Below are 18,742 nucleotides of genomic sequence, written 5' to 3' on the forward strand. Positions count from 1 at the left end.
GGGAGCCTGATGTGGGACTCGATCCCAGGACCCCAGGATTATACCTGGGCCAAAGGCAGATGCTTAACCGCTGAGCTACCCAGGGGTCCCCAATAACCCTATTTGGGGATTCTGTGTGCTCAAAGGCACACAGAATTATAGGTGTAAAGAGAGAAATAGACAACATAGTCAAAGTTAGAAAACCTCAAAACTGGGGCACTTGGGTGGCTCAGTTGGTTGTGGGGGACTCTTGGTTTCAGCTCAGGTCATGATCTCAGGGACATAAGATGGAGCCCGGCCTCAAACTCTGCACTCAGTGGGGAGTCTGCTTGAGGTTCTCTCTCTCCCTTCCCTTTGCCTCTTCCCCCTGCTCACTCACTGCCCCCTCTCTAAAATAAATAAATCTTAAAAAATACAAAAAACTTACAAACACTTCTCTCAGGAAATGATAAAACATTTAAATCAAAAGAGAGAGAGAGAGAGAGAAAGAAAGAAACAGAAAGAAAAAGTAAGAACATAGAAAATCTAAACAACACAATCTTCTACCATGGTCTAATTTATATTTACAGAACACCTGACAACTGTGAAGTATACATGAGATATTTAGTAAAAACCCTAAGTATTTGGAAATTGAACAACACATTTCTAAATAATCCATGGGTCAGATAAGGAATTGTAAGGGAAGTATAAATATTTTGAAATGAATGATAATAAAAATACTATATATAAAAATTTCAGGAGACAATTAAATAGTTCTTAGAGGAAAATTTAAATCTTATTGCCTGTATTAGAAATCAATGACTTAAGACTGCAACTCAAATTTCACATATGAGTGAAATCATGTAGTATTTGTCTTTCTCTGACTTACTTTGCTTAGGGGGTGGTGGTGAGGGGGGAAAGAGAGAGGCAAACCAGAAATCAGACTCTTAACTATAGAGAGAAAACTGAGGGTTAGTGGAGAGGAGCCGGGCAGGGGAATGGGTGAAATAGGTGAGGGGGATTAAGGAGGCACTCATGATGAACACTGGGTATTGTATCTAAGTGATGAAACACTAAATTCTAGTGAAGTTAATATTACACTGTATGTTACCTAACTGGAATTTAAATGAAAGCTTGGGAAAAAAGGACTACAACTCAATAAACTAGAAAAAGAAGAGCAAACTTAATCCAAGTATTGGACAAAAGGAAATAATAAAGAGCAGAAATCAATGACATAAAAAAAGATAAAAATAAAGAAAATTAACAGTCAAAAATGATTTTTTGAAAAGATAACAAGTGATGAAATTCTGGATTAATTAAGAAAAATAAAAGATTAAATCCAAATTAGCAATATCAGAACTGAAAGAAAAGTTTTCCATACAAATCGTACAGATATTGAAAGGATAATTAAGAGAATATTAGGAATAATAATGCCAACAAATTAGACACTTTAGATACAATAGACAAATTTCTTGAAGAACACTATGAGATACTAGAGAATATTTATATTGGTCTCTGCCCCAGTTCCTGACACAGGGCTCCTAAGACTCTTGTAAATTCCTAAGTCCTAGGAGCATCTTTTGTTCTATTGAGGTAACTGGGTGGGTTCCTGGATGAGGGCTGGTCACCGGAAAGACCAAGCCCTGATTAGGAACTTGGCTCTTTGAGTTCCACCCCTCATCCTCCACAGAAGGGAGGAGGCTAGAAATGAAGTTAATAATTAATTATGTCTATGTGAAGAAGCCTCCATAAAAACCTCAGTAGTATAGAGACCCTATGGTGAGTTTCCAGGCTGGTGAACACATCCATACCAGAGGTGGCACACCCTAATTCCACAGGGACAGAAGTTCCTGACCTAAGACCTTCCCAGACCTTGCCTGTGGTATTTCTTCATCTTTGTATTGTTATATTTTTAATAAACTGGTAAAGGTAAGTAAGCATTTCTCTAAGAGTAGTTAGGGGTCCCCCCCAAAAAAGAAACATAGCTTCCAGGACACAAGAAAAACCATTTTTAAGGCCCCAGCTATCTTCATGGTCTATACCCACTGGCTCTATCTGCCCAAGAAAATTTCTTGCAGAACTTACTAGAGGCATTGGAATTATAAAGAAATGCAAAAAATTCAGTAGCTAAGGATTTTAAGGAAACAAAGGGATGTGAAAACTAGCAATCTCTATCAGGCCAAGAAATAGCTTAACTACATCAATAGTGAGACTCGGTGCTATTTCAAAAGTAGAGATTGACCTAGCACACATTCTTGAGTCATCTTTGCAGGATTCAATCCCCTTTAAGCACTTAAACACCAGACTAGCTGAAGCCAGAGAACTGATGCTGCTGACCCTTGCTGGCCCTCAGGACTTCAGTCAACTAGATTCTGTCAATTTAGGATAACTTTTGCCCCAATTCTATACTGAATTCTCCTTTGCCAAGCTCCTTCTTGGTTTTTATTCAAATACTACACAAATGCCAACACTTAAGAGTTTATATGAATATATGCCAGCATTTTCTCAAATATGAATAAATTAAGGTTCCATTAACTTTGTGAAATAATATTTTATCATTTTTTAAAAGGATTTTATTTATTTATTTGACAGAGAAAAAGAGCATAGCAGGGAGAGGGACAGGGGGAGAAGCAGGCTCCCCACTGAATAGGGAGCTGGACGTGTGGTTCGAACCCAGGTCATGACCTGAGCCTAAGGCAGACAACCAACTGTGCCACCCAGACACCACTACAGTTTTATGAAGTATTTTTTCTTGTTATTTAAGATACTTTTATTACAAAAAGTATGGAGGCCACAGATAAAGGGAAAGAAGAGCTAAATTTCCTATAATCAACATTGTGATTTTGAGATAAAATGAGTATCTATATCAGTCAAACAAATGGACTTACGTATTTTCTAGTGGGTCATAAAACAAGTTCATTATTAAGAGGATCAGCTGCTCTGAACCATAAACAAAACTTATTTCAGTTGTTTATGTTCCATGACTTCATGCATAAATCAACTTTAAATTATTTATTTTTGTGCTGTGTAATTCACTCTAACTCTTATGTTTTATAACTTACTATTTTCAGAAGTTTTGCTGCATCATTTGGTTAGAAATATCACATATTTTTCTTCTATTCTCTGATCAGTCTTTGTCTTTTACTGGATTTCTCAGAAACAGACCCTGAGATGAAGATTTTTGTGCAAGAGATTACTGAGGAGGTTATATCCTGGGAGAAACCAACAAGAGACTTGGGGAAAGAAGCCAAAATGCAAAGTCTACTCACTGAGGGTAGCCTCAGCCTGATTTCACAAGCTGGGGTGTACATATCACCTCAGAGTTGTCCTGATCAAGGCACAGGTTGCATGTCCGGGCACCAGTCACTGGCTTTCACTTTGGGGTATGGGGAATGGGGCCATAAACTCGCAGGTACTTCTAGCTCTCTACACAGGGGACAGAGCAATGCCAGGAGCTCAAGGGGAGTCCTCCGCTCAAGGGATGCTGCAGGTAGAGGATCGAGGGTGTTATTTCACGGAAAAAACATTAGAGATCTGAGGGGATCCAGGTGGAGCACCAACAGTTTCTGCTACAACATGGCATAGCATTGTTTGGCAAATGAAAGATCTCAAAAGTTAGCTTCTTTGTTACACTCCTCATATTATCTCAACTTCCATTCATTTTTTGTTATGGTTACTATGCTATTTCTATATTCTGGATACAAATATTTTACCATTTATATGTTTTTTTGTGTGTATTTTTTTTATTGGAGTTCGATTAGCCAACATACAGCATAACACCCAGTGTTCATCCCGTCAAGTGCCCTCATCAGTGCCCTTCACCCAGTCACCCCACCCTCTGCTCACCTCCCCTTCCACCACCCCTTGTTCATTTCCCAGAGTTAGGTGTCTCTCATGTTTTGTCACCCTCACTGATATTTTCACTCATTTTCTCTCCTTCCCCTTTATTCCCTTTCACTATTTTTTATATTCCCCAAATGAATGAGACCATATGTTTGTCCTTCTCTGACTTACTTCACTCAGCATGGTACCCCCTAGTTCCATCCATGTTGAAGAAAATGGTGGTTCTTTGTCGTTTCTAATGGCTGAGTAATATTCCATTGTATATATACCACATCTACTTTATCCATTCATCTTTCTATGGACACTGAGGCTCCTTCCACAGTTTTGCTATTGTGGACATTACTGCTATATACACTGGGGGACAGATGTCCAGCCGAATCACTGCATCTGTATATTTGGGGTAAATCCCCAGCACTGCAATTGCTGGGTCATAGGGCAGTTCTAGTTTAACTCTTTGAAGAACCTCTGCACAGTTCTCCAGAGTGGCTGCACCAGTTCACATTCCCACCAACAGTGCAAGAGGGTTCCCCTTTCTCCACTTCCTCTGCAACATTTGCTGTTTCTTGTCTTGTTAATTTTCCCCATTCTCACTGGTGTGAGGTGGGATCTCATTGTGGTTTTGATTTGTATTTCCCTGATGGCAAGTGATGCAGAGCATTTTCTCATGTGCGTGTTGGCCATGTCTATGTCTTCCTCTGTGAGATTTCTCTTCATGTCTTTTGCCCATTTCATGATTGGATTGTTTGTTTCTTTGGTGTTGAGTTTAATAAGTTCTTTATAGATCTTGGAAACTAGCCCTTTATCTGATAGGTCATTTGCAAATATCTTCTCCCATTCTGTAGGTTGTCTTTGAGTTTTGTTGACTGTATCCTTTGCTGTGCAGAAGCTTTTTATCTTGATGAAGTCCCAATAATTCATTTTTGCTTTTGTTTCTCTTGCCTTTGTAGATGTGTCTTGCAAGAGGTTGCTGTGGCCAAGTTCAAAAATGGTGTTGCCTGAGTTCTCCTCTAGGATTTTGATGGAATCTTGTCTCACATTTAGATCTTTTATGCATTTTGAGTTTATCTTTGTGTATGGTGTAAGAGAATGGTCTAGTTTCATTCTTCTGCATGAGGATGTCCAATTCTCCCACCACCATTAATTGAAGAGACTCTCTTTTTTCCAGTGGATAGTATTTCCTGCTTTGTTGAATATTAGTTAACCATAAAGGTCCACTTCTGGATTCTGTTCCATTGATCTATGTGTCTGTTTTTGTGCCAGTACCATACTGTCTTGATGATCACAGCTTTGTAGTACAACTTGAAATCTGGGATTGTGATGCCCCTGGCACTGGTTTTCTTTTTCAATATTCCCCTGGCCTTCAGGGTCTTTTCTGATTGCACACAAATTTTAAGATGATTTGTTCCAACTCTGAAGAAAGTCCATGGTATTTTGACAGTGATTGCATTAAATGTGTAAATTGCTCTGGGTAGCATTGACATTTTCACACTATTAATTCTTCCAATCCATGAGCATGGAATATTTTTCCATCTCTTTGTGTCTTCCTCAATTTCTTTCAGAAGTGTTCTGTAGTTTTTAGGGTATAGATCCTTTCCCTCTTTGGTTAGGTTTATTCCTAGGTATCATATGCTTTTGGGTGCAATTGTAAATGGGGTTGCCTCCTTAATTTCTCTTTCTTCAGTCTCATTGTGAGTGTATAGAAATGCCACTGATTTCTGGGCACTGATTTTGTACCCTGCCGCACTGCCGAATTACTGTATGAGTTCTAGCAATCTTGGGGTGGAGTCTTTTGTGTCTTCTATGTACAGTATCACGTCATCGGCGAAGAGGGAGAGTTTGACTTCTTCTTTGCCAATTTGAATGCCTTTGATTTCTTTTTGTTGCCCGATTGCTGAGGCTAGGACTTCCAGTACTATGTTGAATAGCAGTGGTGAGAGTGGACATCCCTGTCGTGTTCCTGAACTTAGGGGAAGGCTCCCAGTGTTTCCCCATGAAGAATGATATTTGCTATGGGATTTTTGTAGATGGCTTTTAAGATGCTGAAGAATATTCCCTCTATCCCTACACTCTGAAGAGTTTTGATCAGGAATGGATGCTGTATTTTGTCAAATGCTTTCTCTCTATCTATTGAAAGGATATCATTCTCGTTTTTTATCTTGTTGATATGTCTATCACGTTGATTGCTTTACGAGTGTTGAACCAGCCTTGCATCCCGGGGATAAATCCCACTTGGTCATGGTGAATAATCTTCTTAATGTATTGTTGGATCCTACTGGCTAGTATCTTGTTGAAAATTTTTGCATCTGTGTTCATCGGGGATATTGGTCTATAATTCTCCTTTTTGGTGGGGTCTTTGTCTGGTTTTGGAATTAAAGTGATGCTGGCCTCATAAAACAAGTTTGGAAGTATTCCGTCCCTTTCTATCTTTTGGAAAGCTTTAGTAAATAGGTATTGTTTCTTCTCTAAACGTTTGATAGAATTCCCCTGGGAAGCCATCTGGCCCTGGACTTTTGTATCTTGGGAGGTTTTTGATGACTGTTTCAAATACCCCCCTGGTTATCGGCCTGTTAAGGTTTTTTATTTCTTCCTGTTCCAGTTTTGATAGTTTGTGGTTTTCCAGAAATGTGTCCATTTCTTCTAGATTGCCTAATTTATTGGCATATAGCTGCTCATAATATGTTTTTAAGATCATTTTATTTCCTTGGTATTGGTGGTGATCTCTCCTTTTTCGTTCATGATTTTATTAATTTGAGTCTTTTCTCTCATTTTTTTAATAAGCCTGGCTTATTAATTCTTTCAAAGAACCAACTCCTGGTTTTGTTGATCTGTTCTACAGTTCTTCTGGTCTCTATTTCATTGAGTTCTGCTGAATCTTTATTAATTCTCTTCCTCTGCTAGGTGTAGGATCTATTTGCTGTTTCTCCAGCACCCTTAGGTGGAAGGTTAGCTTTTGTATTTGAGTTCTTTCCAATTTGTGGATGGATGCTTGTTTTGGGATGTATTTCCCCCTCAGGACTTCTTTTGCTGTATCCCAAAGATTTTGAACAGTTGTATCTTCATTCTCATTAGTTTCCATGAATCTTTTTAATTCTTCTCTAATTTCCTGGTTGACCCTTTCATCTTTTAGCAGGATGGTCCTTAACCTACATGTGTTTGAAATCCTTTAAAACTTGAGTTGGCAGATGCCCTGTCTTACTGTCACTCAAAGAGAGTCAATCCAAAACTTCTTGTGATTTAGTTCTAGTTTCAAAGCATTATGGTCTGAAAATATGCAGGGGACAATCCCAATCTTTTGGTAACAGTTGAGACCTGATTTCTGACCCAGTAGGTAGTGTATTCCAGAGAAAGTCCCATGTGTACTTGAGAAGAATGTGTATTCAGTTGCGTTTGGATGTAAAGTTCTGTAGATATCTGCGAAATCCATCTGGCCCAGTGTATCATTTAAAGCTCTTGTTTCTTTGGAAATGTGCTTAGAAGATCTGTCGATTATATAAAGCGCTGTGTTCAAACCACCAAGTAGAAGTGTGTTATTATCTAAGTAAGTCTTAACTTTGGTAATTAATTGATTGATATACTTGGCAGCTCCCACACTCGGGGCATATATATTCATGATTGTTAGGTCTTCTTGTTGGATAGATCCTTTAAGTATGATATAATGTCCCTCTTCATCTCTTACTACAGTCTTTGGGATAAACTTTAATTTATCTGATGTAAGGATGGCTACCCCTGCTTTCTTTTGAGGACCATTTGAATGGTAAATGGTTCTCCAACCATTTATTTTCAGGCTGTAGATGTCCTTACATCTAAAATGAGTCTCTTGTAGACAGCAAATAGATGTGTCTTGCTTTTTTATCCAGTCTGAAACCCTGCGCCTTTTGATCAGGTCATTAAGTCCATTCACGTTCAGAGTTACTATTGAAAGATATGAATTTAGTGTCATCATATTACCTATTCAGTCCCTGTTCTTGTGGATTATTTATTTAGGCTTCCTCTTTCTTTGAGAGTTCTCCTTCATATTTCTTGCAGAGCTGGTTTGGTGGTCACATATTCTTTCAGTTTCTGCCTATCTTGGAAGCTCTTTATCTCTCTTTCTATTCTGAATGACAGCCTTGCTGGATAAAATATTCTTGGTTGCATGTTCTTCTTATTTAGGACCCTGAATATATCCTGCCAGTCCTTTCTGGCCTGCCAGGTCTCTGTGGAGAGGTCTGTTGTTATTCTGATACTTCTCCCCATAAACGTTAGGGATCTCGTGTCTCTTGCTGCTTTTAGGATTTTCTCTTTATCTTTGGAATTTGCAAGTTTCACTATTAAATTCAGGTGTTGAACGGTTTTTATTGATTTTAGGGGGCAACCTCTCTATCTCCTGGATCTGAATGCCTGTTTCCTCTCCCAGATTAGGGAAGTTCTCAGCTATGATTTGTTCAAATACAGTTTCTGGACCTCTGTCCCTTTCGGCGCCCTCGGGAACCCCAATTGAAGGTAGATTTTTCCTCCTGAGGCTGTCATTTATTTCCCTTAACCTATCCTCATGATCTTTTAATTGTCTCTTTTTTCCTCAAATTCCTTCCTTGCCATCAACTTGTCTTCTATGTTGCTCACTCATTCTTCTACCTTGTTAATTCTCATCGTTAGGACCTCCCGTTTGGATTGCAAATCATTTAATTGATTTTTAATTTTGGCCTGATTAGATCTAAATTATGCAGTCATGAAGTCTCTTGAATCCTTTATGCTTTTTTCTAGAGCCTCCAGTAGCTTTATTTTTTTTAACTTTTATTTATTTTATTTATTTATGATAGTCACAGAGAGAGAGAGAGGCAGAGACATAGGCAGAGGGAGAAGCAGGCTTCATGCACCGGGAGCCTGATGTGGGATTCGATCCCGGGTCTCCAGGATCGTGCCCTGGGCCAAAGGCAGGCGCCAAACCGCTGCACCACCCAGGGATCCCTCAATTTATTCTTTTAAAAGATGCTCTGATTCTGTCATAAGAGATTCTGCTACTTAGAGCAATTCAATAACTACCATTTTCAGGAAACAAAAGGAATGAAATTGATGACTCTTGGATTAAAATGCCAGTGAATCTTGTGTTTTGTGAAAAATAGCCACATTGTTGTGTTATTGCTAGGAAATGTTTGAAATGTTTATGTAGTTAACTAGCATCATCTGGTCAGGGAAGTCTTCTCAGGATCCCATCCACAGAGAACTCTAATTTGTTTATTTAAATATTACTTTAAAAATTCCCCAAATGGGAACTGCAATATTTTAGTCATGATGATGTAATTAGTTTCCAAGAAGCATCGGATAGCTTAAATGTATTTGAAGGCTGTAATATAGTTGCTATATTCTGAATGAAATTATGAGAGAATTCTAGAAATATTTAGAGTTATGTCCATTTCCCTTCTCATACCCTGTGTCCTTTTCCCTATGCTCTAGTTTCCATAAGTCTTATGTGAACTGTACTTAAAGATGCCAAATCCATGTCTGCTAAATGAATGAAAGAACAAAACACATAGGTCCCTGTGAATCCTTAGAATTTAATGCTCATCTTCTTCTCAGGCAAAGAGACTTGTTATTCCTCAAATTGCCTTATACCTGCCAAGAGAGATTAGTCCTGTAGAAATTCTTATCTGGAAATCTTTTATCTTTTTCTTTATGGCAGAAAACCTTTCTTAAAAAATTTAATTACAGTAACCCCCCATATCTGTAGGGGACACATTGCAAGACCCCCAGTGGATGCCTGAAAACACAAATCGTACCAAACCCTATATATGCTATAATTCTTCCCATACATACACATCTATGATAAAGTGTACTTTATAAATTAGGTACAGTAAGAGGCCAACAAAAATAAAATGGAAAAACTTATAGCAACATACTGTAATAAAAGTTACATGAATGTGGTTTCTGTCTCTCAAAATATCTTATTGTACTATACTCACCTTTCTTATGCTGATGTGAGATAGTAACATGCCTACATGATGAGGTGAAGTGAGGTGATTAGCATGGGTATGATGTAGCATTAGACCACTACTGATCTTCTGGGGATACATCAGAAGGATGATCTGCTTCAAGACTGTGGTCAATTGTGGTAACTGAAACTGTGGAAAGCAAAACTGCAGATAAGGAGACACTGCTGTAATTATAGGCAAATTTTGTAACTGAAAGGTAAAAGCATTTTTATTGTGCATTAAATGTTTTCACATAGATTCTTTTACATTTTCATAGGGTAGTAGATATAGCTAATCCCAATCTCTACTTCTCTTCTACTTCTGGGTATGATGAAGACTATATTTTCCTACCCCTTAAGGTCAGTCATGGTCTGACAAATGAAATGTGAGGGGAGATTATGTGTCATCAGCAATAAACACTGGTGCCCAACTGTCTAGCCCATTCTTTCCCTTCTGTGCAAAGCAGACATCGTATGATATGGAGAGACTACCTGGAAAAGAGCACCCAATCATCCATGTTGATTTTAAGTCACTGAAATTGTGGTGTTTGTTGCCACATGTAACCTAGCTCATGTGCTTCAGAATATCACCAGTCTGTCTTCACATACAATCTTTCTTCAAGACCACATATATATATATTTTTTCTTTCACTAACAGTGAAAGAAAAAAATCATCAAATCATCAAAGTGTAGTTTCCCTATGTCTTTCCTTTTAGAAGTTCACTATTGATGCTCTAGAAATTTAAGAGCCCTAGAGATAGAGCATCAGTCTCTGTGAGATGGTTAAGTTCAGGTGTAAAAGATAAATAAAAAAATATTTCCTTAAACATGACAATTAAATTTTCTTTTACATAAAAGAAGCTGAGCTTGAAATCTAGGGCCCATAGAGTAGAACCACAGCGCCTCCAAAAATCCAAGCTTTATCTTTCTGTTCTACCTTCCTTAGTTCTTGGTTTTATCTTCAACGTTACTCTTTGGTCTAAGATAGCAACCACAGCTCCAGCTATTGCACTGTCATCCAGGCCTGCAGTAAGAGAAAGAAGAAAATGAGAAAAGAATGTCCTATTCAGCTTTCTCTAAGCAGCCTTCATGATTCTTCCTGGAAATTCTCTACACTTCCTTTTATACCTCTATATAAAAATTCTTTTAGGGGAACCCTGGGTGGCTCAGTGGCTTAGTGCCTGCCTTTGGCCCAGGGCGCGATCCTGGAGTCCCGGGATTGAGTCGGGCGTCAGATTCCTGGCATGAAGCCTGCTTCTCCCTCTGTCTTTGTCTCTGCCTCTCTCTCTCTCTCACTCTCTCTCTGTCTATCACGAATAAATAAATAAGTAAATCTTTTTAAAAAATTATTTTAAGCCCTTAAAATCTACTACCCCTACTCATCCTCCAAATACGTAATGACATCACTCTCAAGTATTATGCTTTTTTCTCTTTTCTTGACAACTTAAAATGATCCTTTTTTTATTTCAAATCCTGTTGACACCTATTATAACTTGGAACTCTTACAAGTTGAAATACTACTACTCTCTCTTGCTTCCCCTTTTCCATCTTTGATTATTCCTTTCCTTATGTTTTTAATTTACTATATCACATGATATCCTCCATAGTTCAATACTTGGCTTTTAATATAATTCTACATATATACACACCTGAACTTTTCCTTATCACTGACAAAGTAAGCTTATCTTTCTTATTTGAAGAAAATTCACTAATAGATATTTACTGCTGGATGTTCAGAGGAATCGTTAAAATTAAGGAAAAAATATGACATATGAGAACACCATAATTTGTTGGTGACAGCAAAACAGCCTAAAACAAAATTGAAAATGACAAAGCACCTATTGTTTAAGTATATTGATTGGATATAACTTATATTCTTTTATGTGAGGAGATTATAATTTATCTTAAGAATTATGGTTTTTTTGGAGCTCTGCCTCAAAGCAAGGTATTAAGTAATAATACTGGCTTAACTTATATGTAATGCAAGTTCTACAAGGTCATGAATACTTTAACTTGAAAAATATTATTTACTCTTTGCTTTTTCAAAAAGAAGATATATTCATTTCACATTTTAAGGCATGAGCTTATATGAGTCCATTTCACAGCAATATAATCACATTCATATATTCATATTTCTTTGGCATTACTGGAATGAGAGTACCTAAGTGGATAAAGTTGGTTATTGATAGATTTTCAACATGAAGTTGACCCTTGGCGTTTATGTCTATGAGTCCCTTATAAGGTACTCTCTGCAAGTGAGTGGTAACTGTTAAGTTGAATAGGGACTTTAGATAAACCAGGTACTTTACTTTAGACAGTAGATCAACTTAGGATATGTATATAGACAAAACTTCTTGGAACATTATTTTTCCTGTCTGCCATTTCTCAGCACAGTCTCAGCTATGTATCTTTTTTATATGTTCCCATAGCACCCCCATTTGGTCTATCAGACACTCATAATATTCTAATTATTAGTTTACTTAAATGTCTCCTATTCTGTGGGCCTCTTGTTATGAAACATTGATCATTAATCTTTGTATTCTAGACTATTTGGAAACCCCAAATGCTATATTACATTTGGAAATATCAAATAGTATATTTTGTAAAACTACTTGCTCTTTGAAAAAATAAAGAAAAAATGAATATGAGCCTTTATGGTGCAAATTTATTCAGATTTTCCCTTCTATTTGTACACATACCAATCAGGATTTGCAAATACTTCAACTGAATTGTTGCATTTATTCATTTATTTTGCAACAGATATTTATTGATGTCTACCTAAGCGGATCATAGTGCTGGATACTGGAGATACAAAAGTAAATAAGACCAGGAACAGTGCAGAGAAAATAAGCCCTCAATGACTTGAATACACATTAATGTCAGTTAATTTTACAGATGGTAATTCTACAGTGCATTAATTTTAAAGGATTTTTTAAATTTTGCATCAGAGGTACTCATGCAATGTGTAAATAATCTCCTCTAGTGCTTTAGTAAATAATTTTGTATAATCATTTTCTGTGTCTTAAATTGTATATACACATATCTGTAGTTAGATAATCTTCATTTGCTTCTAATTGAAAAATACATAAATGCTTTCTTCAGCTATATGGTGAAATTTGTAAATAGAATATGCTTTATTTGGATGGCTATAACAGTTCCAAATCATAATTTTAGAAGACTTTGGATCACTTATTTATATACTTTTTTAAATTTCATGATTAAATGATTTCTTATATCACTAAAAATGACTATTTCCACTTGGACGGATACAACTCACTTATACAGTAGATTCATATACCGGAAATAAATCTTGCTGTTTACCATAGCGCATATGTAAGCTTGCTCCCCACTAAAAACACTGCTGAAATTAACTGCCTTCCATGGGTTTTGATTCTCCTCACTTTGTGCTTTGGTTTTAGCCCTTTCGTTCTTCATTTGCCCATTTATCTTTTCCTCCTGTGAGATAATAGGCAAGACCACTGTTCATCAGGAGAAGAAACAGAAAACCGTGACTTGTGAAGAGGGAGAAGGAAATACACATTTTGTGTATTTATCACTTCCAGGTGCCAAGAAAGCGGGCAGTGAAAAAGAACCATCCCAGTCTAACAGCTCCCCAGAGCAGCTCTATCGGGAATAATGTAGTGAAGGTACATCCATTTTTATTGCAATAATGCAATGTGTGAGTTCAGAAATATAAGATGTCTTATTTTTTATATTAGTTTGTTGACCAGAGGTAAACAGGGACATGATGGATTTAGATTTTAGGAATGAAAATTAGGCTAACAAAAATCAGCTATGCCTGAAAGCAAGGTTCAATAGTTAAGGTATTTGCCATTCAGACCATGTTGGTAGCTACAATGAATGCAACAATAAGGAAAAGCCAAGTCTTATTGGTATACCAACAGTAAATCTAGATCTTGAAAATAAAAGCAGTGGAAATATAAATAATTTAATTAATTATAAAATGAAGGAAAAGTAGTGAGAAGTTATTTTCCAAAAATAAAACCAAATCCCTTACCAAAGTAAGGTTTTGCAGTCAGAAAATGTATTATATTTTCCCACTTTAATTAAATATTCCGCAGGTATTTATAATGTTATAAGCCAAGCGCAATGCACCTACCAACTGTAAGATATTGGTAATTCTTTTAACTCTCTTGAAGCTAGGCAGCCCTGGTGGCTCAGCGGTTTAGCGCCGCCTTCAGCCCAGGGCCTGATCCTGGAGACCCAGGATTGAGTCCCACGTTGGGCTCCCTCCATGGAGCCTGTTTCTCCCTGTGTCTCTACCTCTCTCTCTTTCTCTCTGTGTCTCTCATGAATAAATAAATAAAATCTTAAAAAAAAAACTCTCTTGAAGCTCAGTTTCTTCTTTTGTTTAAGATAGGGATTTTTAGGGCAGCCCGGATGTCTCAGCAATTTAGCTCAACTTTTGGCTCCGGGGTATAATCCTGGGAGACCTAGGATGGAGTCCCACATCAGGCTCCCTGCATGGAGCCTGCTTCTCTCTCTACCTGTGTCTCTGCCTCTCTCTCTCTCTCTCTCATGAATAAATAAATAAAACCTTTAAAAAAATAGAGATTTTTAAAATCCCCTACTGAGGATTCAAATGAGATAACATATCAAAGAACATTTTAAGTTCTAAAGCACTGTGCTAATATCAATTTTGAAAGTCCTTGTACTTTACAGTCTTACCTTAAATTGACTTTGTACTAAAAAAAAAATTGACTTTGTACTTCTGTAACCATCTGGTAGACTGAGTTAATTTTATGTGTTGAATAACTATTTCTGGTGTCCATAGAAACCAGTGCATGTGTTAAAAGACATAACAATATTTAACAAATTAAAATATCAAAATTAGAAGGAATAACCATAATTGCCTTCTCAACTCAAAATATTCCAGATTTGAGTTAATCCAATTAACTTGAATTAATCCACAGTTAGTGATCACTATACAAGAATTCCTTTGAGTGAAAAATAGAAGGTATTTCAAGAGATGAAAAGTTTATTTGAAAAAAAAAAACTAATAACAGTTAAATGCTATGCCTGAACTCATTGGATAGTGAACTACAAAAAAAATTTTTAAAGGTGCAAATAGCACTTATCTGACAATTGGAGAGATTTAAATTTGTTGTGCATATTAGATAAGAATATAAATATATTGCTAATTTTCTCCAGTTGTGATAATGGCTTTATACTTACAGAGTAAAATTACAAGCCACAGTATGAGAAACAATCCACAAAACATATAAATGGTGGTAAGATGGCAGAGGAGTAGGTGCCTCAACTCACCTGGCTCCACCAACTTACCTAGATTACTTTCAAATCATACTGAAAACCTATGAATTCGACCTGAGATTTAAAGAGAGAACAGCTGGAACGCTACAGAGAGAAGGGTTTTCACTTCTAACAAGGTGGAAAAAAAATAAAATAAAAAAGAATCAAGGGGGGATCCCTGGGTGGCTCAGCGGTTTAGCCCCCGCCTTCGGCCCAGGGCATGATCCTGGGGTCCCGGATGGAGTCCCACGTCAGGCCACTGCATGGAGCCTGCTTCTCCCTCTCTCTCTCTCTCTCTCTCTTTCTCTCTCCTCTGTCTTTCATTAATAAATAAATAAAATATTTTTTTAAAAAAAGAATCAAGTGGGGGAAGGCCCCCACGAGGCCGGGCTAAGGCGGGGTGGCGAGAGGCTCCGGGACCGGAGAGCCCAGCCCCAGAGAAGCAGGAACTTTAAAAAAATCCACACCGGTTTCTTCCTGGACTGAAAGGCGCTTAGCAGGGAAATTGAGCCGAATGGCAGGAGGGTCAGTGAAGCCTCCAGTTTCCCGGAGTCACTAATAGAGGAAGTGCCCCGGGGAGAAAGCACGCCCCACGCTGCGGGAAATCTCAGTGAAGGGCTGGAGCACGCGGCCGGCGGGGCCTCGGGAGAAGCCGGTGGGGCAGGTGCGGGCTCCGGGCCGAGGGGGCGGTGCCCTGCTGCCTTGGGGAGCCGCGCCCGGAGCGCTATTGCAGCAGAACAGGCCCCAGATCCCGGGGCACTAGGAGACACAGCAGGTGATCCTTCACTCCCCCAGGAAAGGCGGAGGCAGGGAGGGCCCACGATGGTGAGGACTGTCCTGCCACCCGGCAATCCCAAGCAGTACACAGCGATAGTTACTGCGAGAGCTGCCCCCAGGGCTAGAGACCTGGCCTCCACCCGTGGTGTGGTTCCTCCTGGTGTCACCCTGTGCCTGGGACAGAGTGAGGCCCCAGGGAAGAGGGGCCTCACAGGATAAACAGCTCCCACTGAGCTGTGCACCTGGCAGGGGGCTGGGCAGCTCCTCCAGGGGCACACACCTGAGAATCATCACAGAAGGCCCCTCCCCCAGAAGACCACCTAGAAGGACAGGGGAAAAGCAAGTTATTGACCAAGCAGCACTGGAAAGTTCCAGGGGAAGTCAAGGGATTTACAGTATATAGAATCAGAGGATACTCCCCCATGTCTTTTTTTTTTTTTCTGTTTGTTCGGCCCCCACCCCTTTATTTCTTTTTTCTCTCTTTTTCTCCTCTTTCCAGTACAACTTGTTTTTGGCCACCCTGCACTGAGCAAAATAACTAGAAGGAAAAACTCACCACAAAAGAAAGAATCAGAAACAGTCCTCTCTCCCACAGAGTTACAAACTTTGGATTACAATTCAATGTCAGAACGCCAATTCAGAAGCACAATTATGAAGCTACTGGAGGCTCTAGAAAAAAGCATAAAGGATTCAAGAGACTTCATGACTGCATAATTTAGATCTAATCAGGCCAAAATTAAAAATCAATTAAATGAGATGCAATCCAAACGATGAGAATTAAAGAGGTAGAAGAATGAGTGAGCAACATAGAAGACAAGTTGATGGCAAGGAAGGAAGCTGAGGAAAAAAGAGACAAACAATGAAAAGATCATGAGGATAGGTTAAGGGAAATAAATGACAACCTCAGAAGGAAAAATATACGTTCAGTTGGGGTTCCCGAGGGCGCCGAAAGGGACAGAGGTCCAGAAACTGTATTTGAACAAATCATAGCTGAGAACTTCCCTAACTTGGGAAGGGAAACAGGCATTCAGATCCAGGAGATAGAGAGTTCCCCCCCTAAAATCAATAAAAACCGTCAAACACCTCGAATTTAATAGTGAAACTTGCAAATTCCAAAGATAAAGAGAAGATCCCTAAAGTAGCAAGAGACACGAGATCCTTAACATTTATGGGGAGAAGTATCAGAATAACAACAGACCTCTCCACAGAGACCTGGCAGGCCAGAAAGGACTGGCAGGATATATTCAGGGTCCTAAATAAGAAGAATATGCAACCAAGAATATTTTATCCAGCAAGGCTGTCATTCAGAATAGAAAGAGAGATAAAGAACTTCCAAGATAGGCAGAAACTGAAAGAATATGTGACCACCAAACCAGCTCTGCAAGAAATATGAAGGAGGACTCTCAAAGAAAGAGGAAGCCTAAATAAATAATCCACAAGCACAGGGACTGAATAGGTATTATGATGACCGTAAATTCATATCTTTCAATAGTTACTCTGAACTTGAATGGGCTTAATGACCTGATCAAAAGGCGTAGGGTTTCAGACTGGATAAAAAAGCAAGACCCATCTATTTACTGTTTACATAGACTCATTGTATACATAAGGACACCTACAGTCTGAAATAAAAGATTGGAGAACGATCTAACATTCAAATGGTCCACAAAAGAAAGCAGGGGTAGCCATCCTTATATCAGATAAATTAAAGTTTATCCCAAAGACTGTAGTAAGAGATGAAGAGGGACACTGTATCATACTTAAAGGATCTATCCAACAAGAAGACCTAATAATCATGAATATTTATTCCCCTAATGTGGGAGCTGTCAGGTATATCAATCAATTAATATTCAAAGTAAAGACATACTTAAATAATAATAACCTAATACTGGGAGACTGCAACACAGCACTTTCTGCAAATGACAGATTTTCTAAGCACAACATCTCCAAAGAAACAAGAGCTTTAAATGATACACTGGACCGGATGGATTTCACAGATATCTACAGAAATTTCCATCAGAACATAACTGAATACACATTCTTCTCAGTGCACATGGAACTTTCTCCAGAATAGACTACATACTGGGTCACAAATCAGGTCTCAATTGATACCAAATGATTGGGATTGTTCCCTTCATATTTTCAGACCACAATGCTTTGGAACTAGAACGCAACCACAAGAAGAAATTTGGAAGAAACTCAGACACATGGAGGTTAAAGAGTATCCTACTAAAAGATGAATGGGCCAATCAGGAAATTAGAGAAGAATAAAAGAGATTCATGGAAACTAATGGATATGAAGATACAACCATTCAAAATCTTTGGAATACAACAAAGGTGGTCCTAAGATGGAAATACATGCCAATACAAGCATCTGTCAAAAAATTGGAAAAAACTCAAATACACAAGCTAACCTCACAGTAAAGAAACCGGAGAAAGAACAGCAAATAAAACCTACACTAAAAAAAAAACAAAAAACAAAAAACAAAAAAACAAAAAAAAAACCTACACTAAGCAGAAGAGGAGAGTTAATAAGGATTTGAGCAGAACTCAATGAAATAGAGACCAGAAGAACTGTAGAACAGATCAACAAAACCAGGAGTTGGTTCTTTGAAAGAAGTAATAAGATAGATAAACCATTAGCCAGCCTTATTAAAAAGAAAAGACTCAAATTAATAAAATCATGAACGAAAAAGGAGAGATCACCACCAATACCAAGGAAATACAAATGATTTTAAAAACATATTATGAGCAGCTATATGCCAATAAATTAGGCAATCTAGAAGAAATGGACACATTTCTGGAAAACCACAAACTATCAAAACTGGAACAGGAAGAAATAAAAAACCTTAACAGGCCGATAACCAGGGGGGTATTTGAAACAGTCATCAAAAACCTCCCAAGATACAAAAGTCCAGGGCCAGATGGCTTCCCAGGGGAATTCTATCA

General features: G+C 38.2%; 1 protein-coding gene across 21 annotated transcripts in view; it reads right to left on the reverse strand.

The window, feature by feature from the left end:
- Positions 1-18,742, reverse strand: part of HTR1F (5-hydroxytryptamine receptor 1F) — a 160,153-nt gene that overhangs the window by 36,142 nt on the left and 105,269 nt on the right. For 17 of the 21 annotated variants that reach the window (XM_072806501.1, XM_072806498.1, XM_072806497.1 and 14 more), the window contains 2 exons: positions 10,686-10,772; positions 9,741-9,914 (listed from right to left, as the gene is read on the reverse strand). The exons of 2 other annotated variants lie outside the window; for them this stretch is intronic. The gene's annotated coding sequence lies outside the window, so the exon portion shown is untranslated. Of the gene's footprint in view, positions 1-9,740; positions 9,915-10,685; positions 10,773-16,352; positions 16,394-18,742 lie in introns of those variants that run through there. 2 more of the 21 variants (XM_072806503.1, XM_072806489.1) reach the window with 2 other exon arrangements.

The sequence above is a fragment of the Canis lupus genome, chromosome 30, assembly GCF_048164855.1.
Source record: "Canis lupus baileyi chromosome 30, mCanLup2.hap1, whole genome shotgun sequence".
Classification (NCBI taxonomy): domain Eukaryota; kingdom Metazoa; phylum Chordata; class Mammalia; order Carnivora; family Canidae; genus Canis; species Canis lupus.